Source organism: Erythrolamprus reginae, chromosome 1 (genome assembly GCF_031021105.1).
Source record: "Erythrolamprus reginae isolate rEryReg1 chromosome 1, rEryReg1.hap1, whole genome shotgun sequence".
In the NCBI taxonomy this organism is placed as follows: Eukaryota; Metazoa; Chordata; class Lepidosauria; order Squamata; family Dipsadidae; genus Erythrolamprus; species Erythrolamprus reginae.
In genome coordinates, this window is record NC_091950.1 from 235,869,988 (window position 1) to 235,891,191 (window position 21,204).

The 21,204-nt window shown below is 38.8% G+C and overlaps 1 long non-coding RNA gene across 1 annotated transcript; it reads right to left on the reverse strand.

The window, feature by feature from the left end:
• Positions 1 to 2,009: 2,009 nt before the first annotated feature.
• Positions 2,010 to 15,855, reverse strand: LOC139160344 (uncharacterized). The gene is made up of 4 exons (XR_011557928.1): positions 15,843 to 15,855; positions 15,408 to 15,491; positions 10,582 to 10,672; positions 2,010 to 2,737 (listed from the first exon to the last, which is right to left on the reverse strand). It is a non-coding gene; the product is annotated as an uncharacterized lncRNA (long non-coding RNA).
• Between the last annotated feature and the right edge of the window lie 5,349 nt (positions 15,856 to 21,204).

Genomic DNA, 21,204 nt, shown 5'->3' on the forward strand with positions numbered 1-21,204 from the left:
AAATCAAATCCATTTCATTATCTCATGGAGATCAATGAATGAATGCTTTATTGACTTTGAATCCTGCAATATTTATTTATTTACTTTGAATCCTGCGATATAAAAGATAGAATGCCCAGACAATAATACAACAACATATTAAAACTAAGAGTAAGTGAAAAGCAATAGAAGATCATATAATGCTACTGAAAGACAGAAATTACCAGTTTAACTGCTGTGCCCTCGTTATCTGTTGCTGCTATCTCTATGCTACCCTCATTGATAACAGTGCCTAGACAAAGCCAACATTATTGTAACCTTTTAGTATTATGGAATACAAGAGAGAAATGGAGGGCAAGATCTTTCCCTGCTAAAGCCAATCTTTAAACACATGAACCCCAAAGCTCGTGCATCTATAGGGACTTCTCTGTTTCCAATTTTACTAGTGCTTAACTTAAACTCTATGGCTTAAACTCCAATCACCTATTGCTGTTCCACAACCATTTCATTTTGTTACTTAAGGCCTTGGAAAATCCATAAAGTAAACAGAAGCTGGCAGACTTTAAAAGATTTTTTTAACAATTCCAAGAAATTGCAGTTTTAGAATGGGGAAAAAAATATCTGCCACTCTTCAAAGACAAAAAAATAGCCTAATATACAATATTTGAAACACAGCTTATGATATATTAGTCAGGAGCAACTGACTTAACAGGTTGATGAAACAAATAATTTATGAAATATTTAACTTTACTTAGTGGTAAGTAAATATATAATGAAACATAATCCTTACTTGAGGATCAAGAAGCTGCATTTTGAACCAAATGTTGGTAGTTTTTCTTTCATCAAATAGTGTATCATAGTGTTGTCCTGTTGGCAATGCTCAAGTTTTATCCTCACCTCATTCTTGGATATACTTTGCCTGTATGAGGCCAGTTTTACTTAATTCACAATTCTATCTGCAACATTAAAATAAAAAATAAGTTTTTTTTAAAAAAAATATATCTTATAATAAACCACAGCCCCCCTAGAATTGTGACTTCATTGTTTAACAGAATTTGTTGCTATACTGTGATCTCTTATAGATTGAAAAAGACACGTCTGTTTTTCCCAGGCATCTGATATTCTGATGACAACTATTTCAAATGTATCACCAGCCAAAAAAACTGGATTTTACCATTTAGGCCCCTTTTTAGATGTATGCATTTGGGCAACTGTTCCTGGGCTCAGATGCTAAGTGAGGTCATGCATGGTTAGCAGTTACATGAGATTTCTCCAAGGAATGTCAACCCTGTAAATTAAACTAAGAAGTAAAAAACAAAACAAAAAACGAACCAGCCCCCCATTCAGCAAACTACTCTCATGGAGTAGCCAAGAAAATTGCCTAGTGTTTTCTGTAAAGTCTTCAGAAGCTGAGCTCAACTGGATTTCAAAGTTGGAGGAAAGTTCCATCTCCATTAAACCCAGGAGAGCTGCAAACAAGATAACCAGTTGTAAAAGATATTTCAGCCCCAGAAAGAGAGGAGGCATGGGAAGTGTTTCAGAAAAGATCCTTCCTAGTTTCCTTGATAGGAAAAAAGGAATGGAGGGAATGAAAACATTCAGACTTACATAATTATGTTAATGTAAATTTAAATTTAATGTAATAAAGATGATTGGTATTCATGGTCATCCTTCTTGTCTGGATTTTGAAGTGCTAACATCAATTTAGCAAGACTCTCTCCTCTTTTTTACACTTCAGAAAACTAGAGAAGGTCCTTGTAAAATGTTTTCTATGTTTCCACCTCCTATACATTGAGATATCTTTTATGAAATATATGTTCAGTTTACAACTTTCCCTTCTGTCTCCCAACTTCATTCCTACATACCATTACACTTGATGTATTTAATCAAGAACTCTCATTCCCTAACTGCATTCATGAAAGGCATTCATGGAAAGACTTTGTCTGTGGTTGCACTCAGAATAGAATAGAATAGAATAGAACAGAACAGAACAGAACAGAACTGAATAGAATAGCATTATTTATTGGCCAAGTGTGATTGGACATACAAGGAATTTGTCTTGATGCATATACTTTCAGTGTACATAAAAGAAAAGACATTATTAGCCTTTCAAAGGTTTTCATAACTACAGATGTTATGGTCTGTAGTCATTTAGTTCTTTGATGGTGGGCTTCTTTGGCACTGAGATGACGATAGAGCATTTGAAGGAGCATAGCACATTTCTAGCAATTTATTGAAGCTTCAGGTGAAGATGGGGCCAACTGGCAAGCAAGAAGGAGTTATTGTGTCTGGGCCTGGAGCTTTTCCTGGCATTTGTCTGTGAAATAGGTCTTGCACTTCCTTTTCTTGGAATGCTCTTTCTTGGAAGCCAAGTTAAGGTAGCATCATCTCTCTTCATTGCCAGGCAAAGACATAAGTTTATGCTCTTGCATTTCACAGTCTATAGCTCAGACAGGCCTTTTGTTAGTGTTAATAGGTTTAATGATGATGATAATGATGATGATAATTTCTATTTAGCTTCACTGTTTTAACTTGTCCATTATAGGCATTAGGACCCATTACAACCTTCTTTGTGTAACGACTGAGCTGTAAATATTTTAATCCGAGATATAACATATATTCCCAGTGTTATTGCTGTCATGGGCCCAGAGCCAAGTAGCTGTTCTGCTGAAATCCAGTTGAGGTTTGTCTTTGATGCTCCCCAGATTTATTTGTTGCTCTATTGTGATCAACATCTTCTGTGGACATTCACCTTCTCCTGTGAAGATAGGGATTCCATTACAATTACGCAACTTTACCAATGTTAAATTCCTTAATAATGAAAAAAATAACTGAAGGTCCATGCTTGATGGGGATCTGAATTAAGAACAGGCAATATTTTAAATGGTAAATATAAATTTATATACCTGGGAACTGGATGATAAAAAATTCAGGTAGACTTTATGACAGATGTTAATATATGTATAATATATATTATATGTTATACGTTATATTATATATATATATATATATATATATATATATATATATATATATATATATGTAGATTGTTCTGAGTTCGGGTTTTGCCCTGTGTAATATTTTGCATGTTTATGCGACGTTTCGGCGAAATCACATTCACCATCATCAGGCTAAAGTTCCAATCTTTGTGTTGTTGTAAAATGGAATGTTAGCAACTGTCATTTCTTCCTAGTATATAGTGTGGGGGTGGAGATTTGTTTTGAATGTAGCAAATAGATTGGGTGATTATGTTTCAGTGATCTGAAACATATATATATATATATATATATATATATATATATATATATATATATATATATATATATATGGTTTTTTAATGTCGGATCACCCTGGTATATTGAAGGAACGTCACAGCTCCTTTTTGCCTCTAGGCCCAACCCAGGACCATTTCAAGGCAGTTAATTTTATTTATAGCCGACAACTATATTCTGTATGTGTCAAATTCCAGCTAAAAAACATTTGACATATATATATATATATATATATATATATATATATATATATATACACACACACACACACACACACACACACATATGTTTTCATAGTATTTATCGAGGGAAGGCAGCTCATGTCTCTCTGTGTTCGCCCTAGAACAAGGACAGAAGAACCAGCCTGAAGATGACGAGTGGGACCTCGTCGAAACGTCGCCAGAAATTTCTGAATCCTACACGGGAAAATTGTTTTCCTATCCCAGTAAATTCTTCCTGAAGGATCCTAATTTGTAAATATTAGCTAATGAAGAAAAATGTAGATGACATTGCATTCTGAATCAGATCTCCTCTATTATAAGCCAATTATTTCAGTCAATATGTAATAGCTATAATCAACCTATGTCTTTGTTTTCCAACGAAGATGTACTTCCTTACTCTATTCACCCCAACATTGGAGATGAGCAACAGCAGCATTTTTGAAGAAGAAAGTAATAGTAATCTGGCTTGTTGTATACTGGTAAGCATTCAAAGTTATACATGATCATAATTGAAGAGTAGGCATACAGCTTTATTTATGAAAAACCACTCATGAAATACATTGTATAAACAAGCATTTATGATTGATGTATATTTATATCATTTACAGCATCGGCGTTGAGCATTTTTTTAAGGTTAAGAATACTAGATCCCAATAGCAAATGATTAATCAAATCCAAAATGTGTAAATCTGCAACACAGAACCAGAAAGAAGAAATCACAGTCAAATAATATCCAAGTGCCTCTGGATCTATAATCTATTTCCATACAATTGAACAAGAACATATTCCAAGTTGAGAAGCAGAACAGTAAAGGCATGGAAATGAGAAATTCAATTTTTGTTAAAAACTCTAATCAAATAATGCATGTGCATGCATACCCACCCACACATAAACAATTCACAGAGATGCATACACATACCAAATTTCCTTCTATGAAAGAAGCCATTCTTAAGATTTCTTCAATTCTGGAAATGTTGCTTGTAAATGAACATGTGTCAGTCTCCCCTTTCCTTGTTCTAAAGTCTCCTTGTGTCTACCATTCTTAATTTGTGTCTTCCCACAAAATGTACTTAGAAATCTGTTTCTAATATTAAGAGTGAACCTTCAAAAATACATGGCAAATGTATGTGTCTGTCTATTTCTCTGTCTGTCTGTCTGTCTGTCTTTCTGTGTGTGAGAGAGGGGGGTAGATGGAGGGAGAGATAGAATCTTGATTCTATTTTGAGGGATGTCTGAATGCATTCACATTAATATTTACATGTATTGTTCAGGATTCACATTTTACAAATTGGGAACTGTTGTGGTTAGCTCTGGTCCAGCTCCTGCCCCAAGGAATGTGCAGATGGATGTGGGAGAAACATTCACATGCCGTAGGCCTCTTTTGCTCCCGATGGAATCTGCCAACGAAGGCTCCTCTGACCAAGGAAGCATGAGTGACAGGGAAGAGGGGAGTTTGGCAGACAGCCCAGGAAGAGATCAATCATCTGTATCATCCTTGGATTCTGAACAAGAGTTAATGACACATCCAAGCATGCGTAGAGTGATGCATAGGAGACAACAACTGAAGGATTATTACAAGAGAAAATGAGGCCACCTGTGGTTGGGTGGGGCTGCTGTAATTAGTATTACAGATAAAAGTGCAACCTAGTGTTTTAGCCTCATGGCAGTTTATCTGATTCATTGTTTCATCAAGATCGTGGTTTTTGTGCTGTTCAAGATTGTGTATGGACTCTCTGGACTTTAGAATTGGACTCAATTTCCCAGTTATTGGGTGAACAATTGGATTGCATTTAACCTGTGCCTTGTGTGTACCAGAAAATCCCTTTGACATTTAAAAAGGGAGCTGTTTCTGTTTTTCTGTTTGGATTTTCCTTTGGATTTTCCTTTTATCGTGTGGTGTGTGTCTTCCTGGATTAATTACCCTGTAATTACATGCGGTTGAAACACGCCGGCAGAACAGGAACAATGCAGTTTCTCTTCCAATTTTAGTTAAGTCATCTTCATCTTGTTTCACATCAAATTCAGCAACAGCCACTTCTGAAGGCAAACCGGGTTTCGGGTATGGCACCAACCTCGACCCCAGGGAAGGGGGGGAGGAGTGGCTAATATAGTCAGGGAGAGTCTTGGCCTGCATAGGCTCATTGCTCCAGAGGTTGCGGGTTGCGAGTCCCTCCTGGTGAAGTTGGACTTAGGGGTTCAGGTGGGCTTGTTACTCACGTACCTGCCTCCCAGCTGTGTGTCAACAGCCCTGCCTGTGCTACTCAAGGAGGTGGCCGGGCTGGCGGTGGAGTTCCCCGGACTTATCGTCCTGGGGGACTTCAATCTGCCATTGCTCGGTGGTTCCTCTGGACTGGCACAGGAGTTCATGGCCACCATGACAGTCATGGATCTGACTCAAGTAGTTCAGGGTCCGACTCACGAGGGTGGGCACACACCCAATATGATATTCCTCTGAGCAATTGAGTAATGATCTGAGATTAAGGGGCTTAGAAGTGCTGCCTTTGTCGTGGTCAGATCATTTCCTACTGCGGCTTAACTTCCTGGCTCCAATCTTTCCCCGCAGGGAGGCGGAACCAATTAGGAGGTTCCGCCCCAGACGCCTGATGGATCCAGAAGACTTCCAGATGGCGCTTGGGGTTATTCCAGATACATTCGTCCACAGTTCGGCAGAGTCTCTTGCTGAGGCCTGGAACAAGGCTGCAGGGGAGGCTCTTGACCGGATTGCGCCGTTGCGACCTCTTCACGGCACTAGACCCCGTAGAGCTCCATGGTTCAATGAGGAGCTCCGGGTGTTGAAGCGCCAGAAGAGACGTCTGGAGAAGTGATGGAGGAAGAGTAAGTCCGAATCCGATCGAACACTTGTAAGAGCTCATATTAAGACTTACGAAGTGGCGCTCAAGGCGGCAAGATGCGCGTATCATGCCGCCTTGATTGCATCAGCGGAATCCCGCCCGGCCATTCTGTTTAGGGTAACCCGCTCCCTTCTTAATCAGAGGGGAGTTGGGGAGCCCTTGCAGAGTAGTGCCGAGGATTTTAACACGTTTTTCGCTGATAAAATCGCCCAGATCCGAGCGGACCTCAACTCCAATTGTGAAACAGAGTCGACTGACAATGAGTCAGTCGGGGTGACTGGGGCTAAACGTCTTTGTCCATCTGTCTGGGAGGAGTTTGACTTGGTGACACCTGATGAAGTGGACAAGGCCATTGGAGCTGTGAGTTCCGCCACCTGTTTACTGGATCCGTGTCCCTCTTGGCTGGTTTCAGCCAGTCGAGAGGTGACACGGAGCTGTGTCTAGGAGATTGTCAATGCCTCCTTGGGGAGGGGGTCCTTTCCGCCCCTTTATAAGGAGGCGGTTGTGTGCCCCTTCCTCAAGAAGCCTTCCCTGGACGCAGCCGTGCTTAATAACTACCGTCCAGTCTCCAACCTTCCCTTCATGGGGAAGGTTGTTGAGAAGGTGGTGGCACTTCAACTCCAGCGGTCCTTGGAAGAAGCTGATTATCTAGGTCCTCAGCAGTCTGGATTCAGGCCCGGCTACAGCATGGAAACTGCTTTGGTCGCATTGATGGATGATCTCTGGCGGGCCCGGGACAGGGGCCTGTCCTCTATCTTGGTGCTCCTTGACCTCTCAGCGGCTTTTGATACCATTGACCATGGTATACTTCTGCGCCGGCTGGAGGGGTTGGGAGTGGGAGGCACTGTTCTTCAGTGGTTCTCCTCCTACCTCTCCGGTCGGTCGCAGTCGGTGTTAGTGGGGGGTCAGAGGTCGACCCCGAGGTTTCTCCCTTGTGGGGTGCCTCAGGAATCGGTCCTCTCCCCCCTGCTATTTAATATCTACATGAAACCGCTGGGTGAGATCATCCAAGGGCATGGGGTGAGGTATCATCAATATGCCGATGATACCCAGTTGTACATCTCCACCCCATGTCCAGTCAACAAAGCAGTGGAAGTGATGTGCCGGTGCCTGGAGGCTGTTGGGGCCTGGATGGGTGTCAACAAACTCAAACTCAACCCAGACAAGACGGAGTGGCTGTGGGTTTTGCCTCCCAAGGACAATTCTATCTGTCCGTCCATTACCCTGGGGGGGGAATTATTGACCCCCTCAGAGAGCGTCCGCAACTTGGGTGTCCTCCTTGATCCACAGCTCACATTAGAAAAACACCTTTCAGCTGTGGCGAGGGGGGCGGTTGCCCAGGTTCGCCTGGTGCGCCAGTTGTGGCCCTATTTGGACCGGGAGTCATTGCTCACAGTCACTCATGCCCTCATCACCTCGAGGCTCAACTACTGTAACGCTCTCTACATGGGGCTACCTTTGAAAAGTGTTCGGAAACTTCAGATCGTGCAGAATACAGCTGTGAGAGCAATTATGGGCTTCTCCAAGTATGCCCATATTACTCCAACACTCCGCAGTCTGCATTGGTTGCCGATCAGTTTCCGGTCACAATTCAAAGTGTTGGTTATGACCTATAAAGCCTTTCATGGCACCGGACCAGAATATCTTCGGGACCGCCTCCTGCCGCACGAATCCCAGCGACCGGTTAGGTCCCACAGAGTTGGCCTTCTCCGGGTCCCGTCGACTAAACAATGTCGTCTGGCGGGACCCAGGGGAAGAGATTAGGATTGCCCCAACCCTCCCTGCCTTTAGTAAACTCCTTAAGACCCACCTCTGCCGTCAGGCATGGGGGAACTAAAACACCTCCCCCTTGCCCATTTTGTTCTGTTGATTGATTGACTGTGTGCCTGTTTTTTATATATACTGGGATTGTTTTTATGAAATTACTAATTTTAAATTGTAATTAGATTGGTGGGCATTGGATTTGGTATTATGTACTATGCTGTTTTTTATTATTGTTGTGAGCCGCCCCGAGTTTACGGAGAGGGGCGGCATATAAATCCAATAAATCTAATCTAATCTAATCTAATCTAAACAGATTTCATTGGAGATCATAATAATACTTTTGTTTTTTTCTCTCCTTTCACACATGTACAAAATATCATTTATTCATCTTGGGAAATAAAAAGGATGGGGATCAGTGGTGGGTTTCAGTTACCCACCACTGGGAATTGGGAATAGAAGCATCCTGAAGCAGACATGTATGATACTTCTGTACATACACAGAAGCTCCGTGATAACATTTTATTGGGTGGAGCCTCCTGCCACTGCTACCGGTTCTCCCGAACCAGGCCAAACCAGTAGGAACCCACCACTGATGGGGATCATTTTAAACTCAGACTGAAGGAAATATTTAATTTTTTTTTCAAGTAATCATATTGATTAATAAGAATGGCATGATGGGCTAGTGGTGGAGCTCTCAACTCCCAATCAGGAGGCTGTGAGTTTGATCCTAGGTAGCAGCAGATATTTCTCTCTCTGAGCACAAAGAGAAAATATCTGCTGTGAGCTCCACTTAGGCATCAGGAAGGGCATCTGGCTAATAAATGCTCAGCCCCATTCAGTCACCCCAATTCCATTCCATAGCAAAGGATTGCAGATTCTTTAAAAGAAAAATAAATCGTATTGATCAATAGCATAATGAATGTTTGAGACTGGAGAAGACATTGCTTTGCACCAATTCCTCTGTCCTTCCTTAGCCTTTCCTTGCCAACTTTCAGTAGTGTTTTTAGGGAATGCAGAGAAGCAACCTATGGTAAACAAAACAAATTTCTAATCTGTATGAAACTCCAAAGTTATACTAAGGAAACACACTGTGCTTATATCATCAATATATGTTTTTAGATTAATGCACTTTCTAGCATCTTCACTGGTATTTACATATAATTTTTAAAGTAAGAAGGACTCTCCATGTGATTAGGAGAAGCTTAGTTGCAGTGATAACCTGACCTGTAACACAATGAGACTAGTGGCAAGTAAAGGGGACATACTGTATAGTAAGCCCTATGCTATAAATAAAATAAATAAGCTCTGTACTATAACTAAAACAAATAACTCATAAATAAAATCCCTCACTTTATATTTTTGCATTCACCTCTCAAATCTATTGGTGGCACAGTCTCATTTTCTGTTGATTTATTTAATTTCTTTCACTCATACACTATATGAAGGGGTTTGCCAGAAGAACATAGGTTACATAAAATCTATCTGAACCCTATCCCTCCATTGACTTAACTTAACTGACTATTGTGGAAAAACCCCTAAGGAACATGATTTCTGGTGTTAGACTGCGTTGTATATAGTTTTGGAAAATCTCCTCTACATATATTCTTCAATTTTAAAATCTTCAATTTCATGCTGTAGGTAGCTATCACAGAATATTCTGGTGTAACCAAGAGATGCTTTTATTTAATACTTTCTGGGTCTCATGTTTAATTATAGCTGTAGGAATAATACATATCATGATTTCCCCCCCTTTTATTTCATTTCAAACACTATCCTCTGAATGGGTTGTTACTATGATGCTTTCAGCTTTACTAGAATGGTATCTAATGTTTTTGGATTTGTTTCTGGATACCTTGAAGTTTTATTAGTCTCTTTCCCAAACATTGAATCCATTTTTGGTTCAGTCATCCAAAATATATTAATGTATTAATTAAAGACAAACAGGCTCGTAAATTTGACCCTGTCTATATTTGGAAAGAAAGAAAACAAATAACTTGAATGAGTATTGGATTATAGCAGTATCTTCTAGGAAGAACAGCTCTGAATTTCAACAAAGCAACATCATCTGGGATATTTTAAATTTTAAGTAAATTCCTTGAAAATTAAAGAAACAGATGAAAGCTTGCAAATTTATGAAACACTTTACTGGACGGGAATCTAAATATTTTTCCATATAAAATACCCTCTTGATTTCAGGATTTCATCTTTGGTTTCTTCTGCTTTGTTTATTTTGCCTGAACAATCTAATCTGATTCTAAGTGCATTTAATGAATCGCAACATACAGTGTAAAAGCCCTCCCTTTTTCTGCAGATAATTTCAGACTTATTAACACTTTAATATGAAATAAGAACAGATAATTTTCTTAGAAAAACAATAGTCTTCTGCTAGCATATGCTATATTTTTTATTTACAACATTGTTTTGGAAGTCACTAATAAGGATCATCAGGGCAGAACATAAACTGGGCAGAAATATTTGGATAGGTGAGCAAACCTTTAATCACAGAGATCTGAAAACTTTATTCCCAGTGTCACTGGCTTTGCTTTCTGTTGCACAGATGTTGCTTGACATAATCTCCAGGGGACTGAAGACAGAAGAAATCAGTTCTTTATCAGAATAGCCAAAGTTGAAAAATGCTGAACTTAAATAAAATCATTATTATATAATATTTATAGAAACATAGAAGTCTGACGGCAGAAAAAGACCTCATGGTCCATCTAGTCTGCCCTTATACTATTTTCTGTATCTTATCTTAGGATGGATATATGTTTATCCCAGGCATGTTTAAGTTCTGTTTGGGTCGTATGTGACCCCAAGCCAAGTTTGAGTCCCTGTAAAAAAATTTCCCTACATATCTGAAACTTGAAATTTCATGACTTTTCATCATTTCAGGGGTTCTCTCTATGAGAATTTTTTTTGGGGGTGGGGTGGGGGGTTTCTTTCTTGTTGAAAACAAAAAAGTCACACTTGTTATGTTCCCGGGTCACCCTGACCCGGACCGAAAACTCTTCATTTGAAGTGCTTATGTTTGGTCAATTTGAATACTTTTTTCACTTGGAAAGTAGTCTGAACATTTCTGCACACAATGATATGAAAATTGAAATGAAAAAAGTAATTCTTATTGGTTTATTTTGCTGATAGAATGCATGCCCCCTGTTTTTGTGAAATATTTTTCAATTTATGGATAGTTTTGCTTGCAAAATGTGTTCAATTTTACTAAGGATGGTGTGGGATTGGTAGTTTGAACATTTCTGAATATAAGAAAAATATAAATGAACTGAAATAAATGTTTCTTATTGGTTGTTTACAATCATAAATAAGCCCTCCCCCCCCTTGGCTGCTTGCAAACATTTTCATTTTATATTTACGCAGGCTTCAAATCTGAAATATTTTTAATATCTTAGGCATTCATTTACTCATTTTAACATGCCTGATCATCATAAAAATATTTCTGGGGTGGGGAAAAAAAATTTCTGGGCAAAAAAAAAATCACGTTGACTCTGTTTCAGGTCATATAGACCCGGACCAAAATGATTTTTTTAGGTACTTGAATTTGGTCTTTTTGAAAACTTTTTCCACTGGAAAACTAGTTTGAACATTTATGAACATAATGATATGAAAATTGAACTGAAAAAATTGAGGCTTATATTTTTATTTTGATCAAAAAGCCCCTCCCCCCATGCTTTCTGAATTTTTTGTCAATTTATATTTTTTTAGGCTACAAATCTCTAAGGAATATTCCCCCAAAAGTTTTGATATACTAAATTGAACAATCCTAAACATAAGAAAAATAGAAATGAACTGAAAAAAATGATTCTTATTGGTTTATTTTTGAATATAAGACCATATTGTTTTATACTCGAGTATAAGCCTACTCGAGTATAAGCCTATTTGAGTATAAGCATGGGGGCCCATTTATGAGCAAAATAAACCAATAAGGATCATTTTTTTCAGTTCAATTTTCATATCATTATGTTCAGAAATGTTCAAGCTACCAATCCCACACCAACTTTAGTAAAATAGAATGTATTTTGCAGGCAAAATTATCAATAAACCTAAAATAAATTCGCAAAAACGGGGGGGAGGCACATTTATGTGCAAAATAAACCAATAAGGATTAATTCTTCCAGTTAAATTTTCATTCCATTGTGTGCAGAAATGTTCAAACTTGTTTCCAGGTGAAAAAAGCTTTCAAAAAGACCAAATATAAGTACATAAAATGATCAATTTGCAGTCCGGGTCAAATAGACCCGGGAACATAAGATTAGGGAGTTTTTTCGAACAGAACAGCAGGGTTAAATTCAGTTACTGTGGATTTATCTACCACGTCTGCTGGAAGTTTGTTCCAAGGATCTACTACTCTTTCAGTGAAATAATATTTTCTCATGTTGCTTTTGATCTTTCCCCCAACTAACTTCAGATTGTGTCCCCTTGTTCCTGTGTTCACTTTCCTATTAAAAACACTTCCCTCCTGGACCTTATTTAACCCTTTAATATATTTAAATGTTTCGATCATGTCCCCCCTTTTCCTTCTGTCCTCCAGACTATACAGATTGAGTTCATTAAGTCTTTCCTGATATGTTTATTACATAATATATACATTTAAATTTATTATTGTTACATAAGATTTAATCTTCAATTTGATTCATAGTCTGGGACTCCAGCCGATGTCTGGAGGCTGTTATGGTTTGGATGGGTGATAACAGGCACAAACCGGACAAAATGGAGTGGCTGTGAATTGGCCTCCCAAGGACAATCCCATCTGCCTGTCCATCACCTAGGGGTGGGAGCCCCAGAAACCCTAGAGGAAGTCAGCACTGCAAGACTTACTTAGGCAAAGGCCCGAGGAAGGGGAGGGAGGAACTCTCCTCTTTTCTCTCTCCTCGCGCTCTCTCCTCCACCCCTCGCACAAGAAAATTCCCCAAATCGAGAGAACATGTCCACCTTCAAAGGAAGACAGAAGCTTCTGCGGGTGGCATAGCTTTGCTTCATTTGTAAACACACTCTAACACACGCCCACCTCCACCTCCCCTGCTTTACTTGGGAATTCGCTCCACTGCGCTGACTGCACCAGGATGCGTGCTCCCCAAGGGATGGTAGAAAGCCTCCGGTCCTCTCCTCTCCCAGCCCTTTTGCAGCTCCCAGGTGTGAAGCGATGCCATCCGCAGAAGCTTCTGTCCTCCTTTAAAGAGGACCAGAGGCTTTCTACCATCCCTTGGGGAGCGTGCATCCTGGCGCAGTCGGTGCAGCAGAGCGAATTCCCAGATAAAGCAGGGGAGGCAGGGGGGTGGGCATCTGCACCATCTCATTTTCAGTAAAATTTTCCACTTTGTGCTCTCATTAATAATAGTAATAATAATAATAATAATAATAATAACAACAACAACAACAACATTACTATTGTTATTGACAATTCAGTTAAAATCCACAGAACATGAATATAGGAGCAACTGTGATAATAAAAATCCATATAACACATAATTAACAGACACACAATGTCTGGTTACTAGTAATTTCCTTCTAGCTGACTAAGGAAATAATTTAATCATGTTGATCAAATGAATCCCATGAGTCTATATAACATAACACCTCCCAACACACACACACATAGACACACATACTCACAAAATATACATTGATTAATAAGATGCTACTTAGTGAATTCATGATTCTCGGGATTGTTTTAATATTCTTAATAATATTTAAAATATAATGGTGATATGTGTTTATATTCACTAGTTTTACTCAGGCAATAACAACTGCTTCACAGATCTTGTGTCTTTAAAAGTAAGCTCACAAATCTTGTTTACACCCAACATTTAAAACTTTCTCACAATTCTGTTCTTATTTTTTTAAATGCCATAACAGTGCTAATCTAGTAAGTCATTAACTATCTGCAGGCAATGTACACCCATATATTGCTAAAGGAACAAATGAAGGTGCTTTCTTATTCCCACTCCCAATGTATATTAACTATAACATTAGCAGTCCTTTGTCACCATAGCTTTCTGGTGAGTTTCCTTTTATTGTTTTCACTGACTTGACTTCAGTGTTAGCAACAATGGTCATCTTCTTAATGAACTGATACAGTTTAACACATACAATCAGGCGTTTTGCCTATCTACAGTTTGAGATAGTCTTTTTGCAATAACCTTTTTGTTCTTTCCATCATGCTTTCACATACGCGGGGAGATTTTATTTTCTTATTGTAATGATTGATGTTGGATTCTATGCCACAAACGGAATTCCCCTGAACTCCAGTTATTGATAAGCATTAAAGAGCAAGAGCACGAGCGCATGAAAAGAAGATCAGAGATCAAGGGGTTAATGCCATTTTATGGGGTTGTAAAAGCCCTACCTCAGGAATATTGTGTTAGCAATATTCTTTGTGTAAGATGTATGTTATTAAAACAAGTAGCAGCATCTGAATTAAAGTGACAGTATGATGGATGACTGCTGAAGTGGAATTGGAGTCCTTTACAGCATTTTGGTCTAGATGTGGGAATTCTGGCTCCACATTCGTGAGCCTGGCAGACACATTGATTCGAGGCTGAAGCACATTCATATATATGCCCCCAGAGAGGTGTGGCCTAGCTGAATTTACAAAATTATGGTCATGAATTATTTAACATTTATTTATGGGCACTATATTTAAAAAAGAAAACCGGGATTTGCAAAGGCGGATGGGCCATAGCACATACCGCGATCATTAGATAATGCAATTTCCTCCCTCCCTATGTGCCCGAGATCTATTGTGCACAACCCACAGTGATACCAAGTCCATCAGCGACAGAGAAGTAAGTCATATGTCAGGGTGCCTACTTAATATGCTATAAAACCACAGTGCTTCAAAGATATCAGCTTTTGGCAAGAAAATTTTTTCCAACCCTTGAAAATGATGCTACAAATAACCAGCAACTGTGCTGGGCTTTGGAAATTCTCCCTGGTCTATTTGTCACAATTACAAATTATTTAGAAAGAAATAAAGAAATTGATGAACAGATTATCAAAAGAAAGAGAAGAAATAATCCCTTCCAACTCTGCCATAAAGAAAGTGGGGCAGAATTGATTCTTCTATTTAAGGTAAATAATAATAATAATAATAATAATAATAATAATAATAATAATAATAATAACAACAACAACAACAACAACAATAACAACAACAACAAGAAGAAGAAGAAAACAACAATAACAATAACAATAACAATAATAACAACATAATAATAATAATAATAATAATAATAATAATAATAATAATAATTTATTAGACTTGGGGCACTACTCGGGGGTAGCAAATGTAAGTGAATACTACTTACCTTACAACACTACTGCACTACTCACAGTTGTGTCTATATTTGATATAGTTTGATGTAGTCTTCTGCCATCTGGTAGCTTATTGTCTGCTTTATAGGGAGGACAAACCCAAAAGTTCCAATCCAGAATACAAATTACATGCAAAACAACAACAACCCTTCAGACAAAGGACAGAAAATTGTTGGTGGAATAGATTGTTTTTCCTCTTGCATTCCACCTATGCACCAGTAGTGGTATTCTACTGGTTCTCCCTGGTTCGGGCAAACCAGTCGTGGTGGGAAGCTCCACCCACCCACCAAGATGTTATCACAGATGCTCTGCACATGCACAGAAGGTTGTGCGCATGCAGAGAAGTGCTGTACATGAGCACTTACATTTCTGAAATGTTAGCAAAGGTAAGTGAATACTACTTACCTTACAACACTAGTGCTACATACCTTCAACAAGTTTTATTTGGAATGTTGATAGAATCTCCCAAACAGATTTAGGAGATGGACTGCAAATAAAATGAAAATGAAAACCAAGTGAAGCGTTATTGTATGATGGAAATCCCATCACAAAATGTAGGATGTGGCTGGTGTCAGATGCATCGAAGTCCAAGAGTCATTTGCTCCTCATTGTTCAATAAATTACAATTCTATCAACAAGTATTAGATCTGGTATCTTTTTCTTTTATGTACACTGAGAGCATATGCACCAAGACAAATTCCTTGTGTGTCCAATCATACTTGGCCAATAAAGAATTCTATTCTATTCTGTTCTGTTCTCTTCTGTTCCCTTCTGTTCTCTTCTGTTCTATTCTATTCTAGATAAAAAAAAACCTATCAAATTACTTCCACCTCAACATGCTTAGGATTGCTTTATGTGCCCCATTCATTTCAACCAGATTGATATTCAGAGTATTATATGGGATGGCCTTGAAAATTAATTTGTAATTGGCAGTTTATAAACTGAACAGTGAAGTTACCCAAGTTAAAAGTTAAAAAAAATACCAATCTTTTTTGGGGCATTTGTTTACATCTGCAAACTTTAAAGAAATAGACCAGTCATTCCTTTTGTCTATAAGAACAATCAGAATTATTTGCTTATATTGCTCCTGAAAAAATAAAATATTTTTGTGGATGGGATCCATGTCATTGTATACAGATTTGTGCAAACAGATTCTGTTTCTATACTCAGTGGAAATTTAGAGATTAAAAATGTGCAACCAATTTTATTTAAAATTTACTGTTCTCAAAGACTCTATTTTTGCCCTGAAGCCCTGAATCTTTCAAACAATATACCGTATTTTTCGGTGTATAAGACACACCTTTTTACTTCAAAAAATGTGTGCCAAAACCTGGGTGAGTCTTATACACCGAATGCTGTTGGGTGGCAGTCAGTGGTGGCGGCAGCAGCCTTCCCCTAGTCCCAACAGTGGCTTTTCACCCGGCTGGGCTGCTGGCGCTGGCGGCCACTACCAAACTGCATGAGAAGCCAGTAATCTGGCAATACCGGCTTCTCACACAGTTTGGTAGCAGCAGCCAGCACCAGCCGCCAAACCAGGTGAAAAGCCACCACTGGGACTAGGGGAAGGCTGCTGCTGCCGCCACTGACCACCATCCAACAGTCATGTTCGCTTCATCTTTCCTCTTCAACCAACCCTCTTTAGATGGAACCAAAACCTGGGCAGCTGAGGAGGAAGGATGAAGCGGATCTGACGAGAACGCAGCACTGCCCATTTGCCTCAGCCTCCATTAGAAGCAGCACTGGCAGCAAAATCAGCAGCCTCCCATCCTCCCCATGTTGGAAGGGAGAAGGCTTGGCCGATCCATCCACTAGCTGTTTGTCCATCAGTGGCATCCTTATATCAAATCCTGCACGGGGAAGTAGCCTACAGAGAGGAGCCGCTGCATCAGTAGCGCCGCTCCTAGGGCACCAGGAGGGCAGGCCTGTGTCCTGCTCCAAATCTCAGGGCTTTGCGAGGGAGGAAGATGTAGTCAGAGCTGGAGACCTTCCCATACACTTTGCAGGGATGTGACTGGTTGAGCCACAGAGGAAGTGCCCGCCTCTGGGGGAAAGTAGGTCTCTCCATTGGGGGAGCAGGCAAGAGGGGACTCCTTGTTCACGACCGGGACAAGTGCCATGGCCTCGGTGAAGGTTTGGAGCCCCTGAGGTAGGAGTGCAAGGGTCTTCAAACCTGGCATGTTTAAGGCTTGTGACTGAAGGAGGAATTCTAGGAGTTGAAGTCCACAAGTCTTGAAGCTGTCAAATTTGAAGACCCCTGAGTTAGGGGTTGGGGTGCAAGTGTTTTCAAACCTGGCAAGTTTAAGGCTTGTGGACTTCAACTCCCATTTCTGAGCTAGCATGACTGGTGGAGGAATTCTGGGAGTTGAAGTCCACAAGTCTTGAAGCAGTCAAGTTTGAAGTTTGTAAATAGTGTACATGTTTTTAAAAAGTGTACATGGTTTCAAAAAGTATTCTGTTACACTGGTATTTTATTAAACAATATAATACTACACCATTTGGTTCACAATACTTTTTTCTTGTTTTCCTCCTCTAAAATCTAGGTGTATCTTATACATCGGTGTGTCTTATACACCGAAAAATACGGTAGCTGTTATAAAAATGTTTCTAACTGACAGATTTTAAAAGTAATATGGAACCCCTCAAGACTGCTCACCATCGAAATTGCTGTGTAATTCTCCTATTAGATGCAAAAGTATAAATACTCTGGAAAATATATTTTTTTAAAAATAAATTCCTGATAACTCATTTCCCCAAAGCAAGATGTACAACTTTCTCTCTCTCTTTAAAATAATAGTGGTTAATGATTGTGTGACTGTTTATCTATGGACATTTTAGCCATGTATCTTAAATTAACTGAATTTTCTAGGCTTGGATGACACATTGAACAATCTTGTCTCTAGTATTTTTGGCAATCACACTAACTGAGTCTAAAGCTTTCATTTAGAGAAAAAAGTCCTAATAAGGTTAGTGATTAGTAACCCTAACCCCTAGCAGCAGACAAAGTTTGGTACTGCAACACACCAGAGATGATGAAATATGTTCTGTGCTGCTTGGCTTTGCCTCTGAGGCCTATAACGGTGAGGCTACCTTTTTCAGTCTCTCTGCATCTTACTCTTTCATGGAGGACTGAAAGAGGAGGATTTAAAAACTTACTTTTGTCAATGTTATAATGTTCATACAATACAAGTAGTTTGAGAGAAATTGAATCTAATGAAACCTTGGTTTATATCAGATATGGGGAACAAAGTCCATGTGTGGACTTCAACTCCAAGAATCCCTAAGCCAGCAGGGAATTCTGGAAGTTGAAGTCCACAAATCAAAAAGGGCCATCATTGTCTATCCCTGGTATACATGGACAACTACTAATCTCTTGTGTTACCTAGTTAGGGTAATGAAACATCTGCAAACAAAACCAAGCAAGCTTGGAGAGCATCAAGGAGCCTTAATTAGTAGTATAAAATGTAAGCATGTATATATTCAAACCTATATATGTGTGATATTTTTCACTAGACAATGACATTGGATTGCAACTTTAGATTTACCTTCTGGAAATACAGTCTAGTGAAACACACATAAACAAAGGCCTTAACTTTGTCATAGAAAAATTTGGAGGGAAGAGGACAATAAAATTAGAAGGCTGAAAGAAAGCAACAGAAAAGAGAAATTGAATTGCTCCATTTGTTACAATTTTGGCTAATCCAAAATAAAATATCAGAGAGACTCAATATTAATATTTTCTGCAATAAATAAAAATGACACAAGACAAAAATGATTCTATTCTAATATTGTGCCTGAAGTTAATAATAATCTTTGGTTATCAGTTCAGTTTCTCCATATGTACCTTTCTACTATATCAAATACCTTTTTACTTCTGGACACGTGGAAATACCAAATTATGTTACCGTCATCCTATTTTGCTTTCTAAGAATATTCATATAAACAGAAATCCCTATTGATTACATGTAACTCAATAAGTGCCACTGAATCTCAATTTGGCAAGAAGAAAATTAAATGGATTGATGAATTCTTCCCATACAAAGAGGAAAAACAGAATGTATCAAATCATAGCAATTCAGCTAGAAGGTAAAACCCTAGCCAAATGGAAAACAGTAATCATATATAATTCTACTGAGCCCTGATGGCCCAGCGGTTGGAATGTATCATTGACTTGCACACAGTCTGGAGTTTGATCCTGAAAAGCTTAAGGTTTACTCAGCCTTGCATTTTTCTGAGGATTGTTGAAGCAGTAGGCTAATGCCGTAAACCTCCCAGAGAATCTAAGTGCTATTACTATTGCTATAATCGGTTGTGGAGAAAAATGTGATTTGGGAGAATTGGTTTGTCATGTTTTGTTAGTGTAATGTGGCTCAGTTTGTCGGTCAGATTTTTGTTCTTTAGCAGTCCATTGAGGAATGTATGAAAGTGAGGAGAAAAAAAGCTTTGGATATTTTGGTTGGTTTTTAAAAAAAGCATATGTCATATGATATTGAACAAAGTTGAATTATATAATATTCAGTGTCAGTGTCTATGGATATTATCAGTCATCCAGGTCATGGCAGTCCAAAATGTGTTTTTTCAAGGGGCAATTGAACTTTCTGGCTTTTCTTTGAAGTCATTTGGCTTCTCATCCAAGAAGCCTTTTCAGCTCTAAATTTTCCAAAAAGCCAGTCAGAGCTGAGGAAGCTTCTTGGATGAGAACCCAAATGACTTCAAAGAAAAGTCAGAAAGTCCAGTTGACCGGTGAAAAAAGCACCTTTGGGACATTCAATTAATATCTGAGGAAAATGAACCCTACATTAGAATAATGTAGAATAGGGTTAGGATGCAGTATTGCAGGTTGATTCTGTTCACTGCCAGGAGTTTGATCCTGACCGGCTAAAGGTTGACTCAGCCTTCCATCCTTCCAAGGTTGGTAAAATGAGGACCCAGGTTGTTTGGGGCAAAATGCTTGACATTGTAACTGCTTTAAAGGGCTGTAAAGCACTATAAAGCACTAAGTCTAAATGCAATTGTTATTGCTAGTGTTCTTTTAGGCTTTTAAAATATATTTATGGATGCATGGACAAGGAATACTTGTACTGATGGTACAATACATAATATTGGTTATATAAACATATCAGATGGGACCATGTTAATGCAGTACAAGCAGCATTCCTATGAAGATATGCTGGCACTGATTGTTTTTCAAAACATTTTGATTGTCCCCCTTTGGTGTGTATTTTAAATCTTCTGGAAGTGATTTCTGAGAACTTTCTACCCCCCCCCCCCTAATTTGAGGAGAAAAATTGATTCTTTAATTTGCTTGTCTTAATAATTGCCAGACAAAGTCCATAATCTTGCCCTTCCTTCTCAAGGTAAAGATCTATAAACTTAGCTTGCAAGTGTAGGCTAAGTGTTGACAATGAGAAATAGCATTTATTTTAATAAACAAGTTGCCTTTGATTGCAGGCATGTTGAGTCTTAGCGGAGACAACATGGTAGATTCTATCTTGTAAAAAGGTATTGCTAGAAGCTGAAGAGTTAACCAAGTTGATAAAGCCAGGTTTTATTATTAAAAAAATTTTACTTTAAAAAAAAGATATTTTGTGAATGTTATTGATCAAAATATAGACTGAGAAAAGCTGTAGATAAGTAGCTGCGAAAGCTTCGTGAACTGCCAACGGCTACACTGAGAAAACAGCAGATACGAGGCCTCCCAGTGTCCTTATTCCGAAGTGCAAACTTCCTTACCCATCAGCAATCAATCAAGCAGTTTATGGTGCTGCAATATTTACACTCTAATTAAAAAAT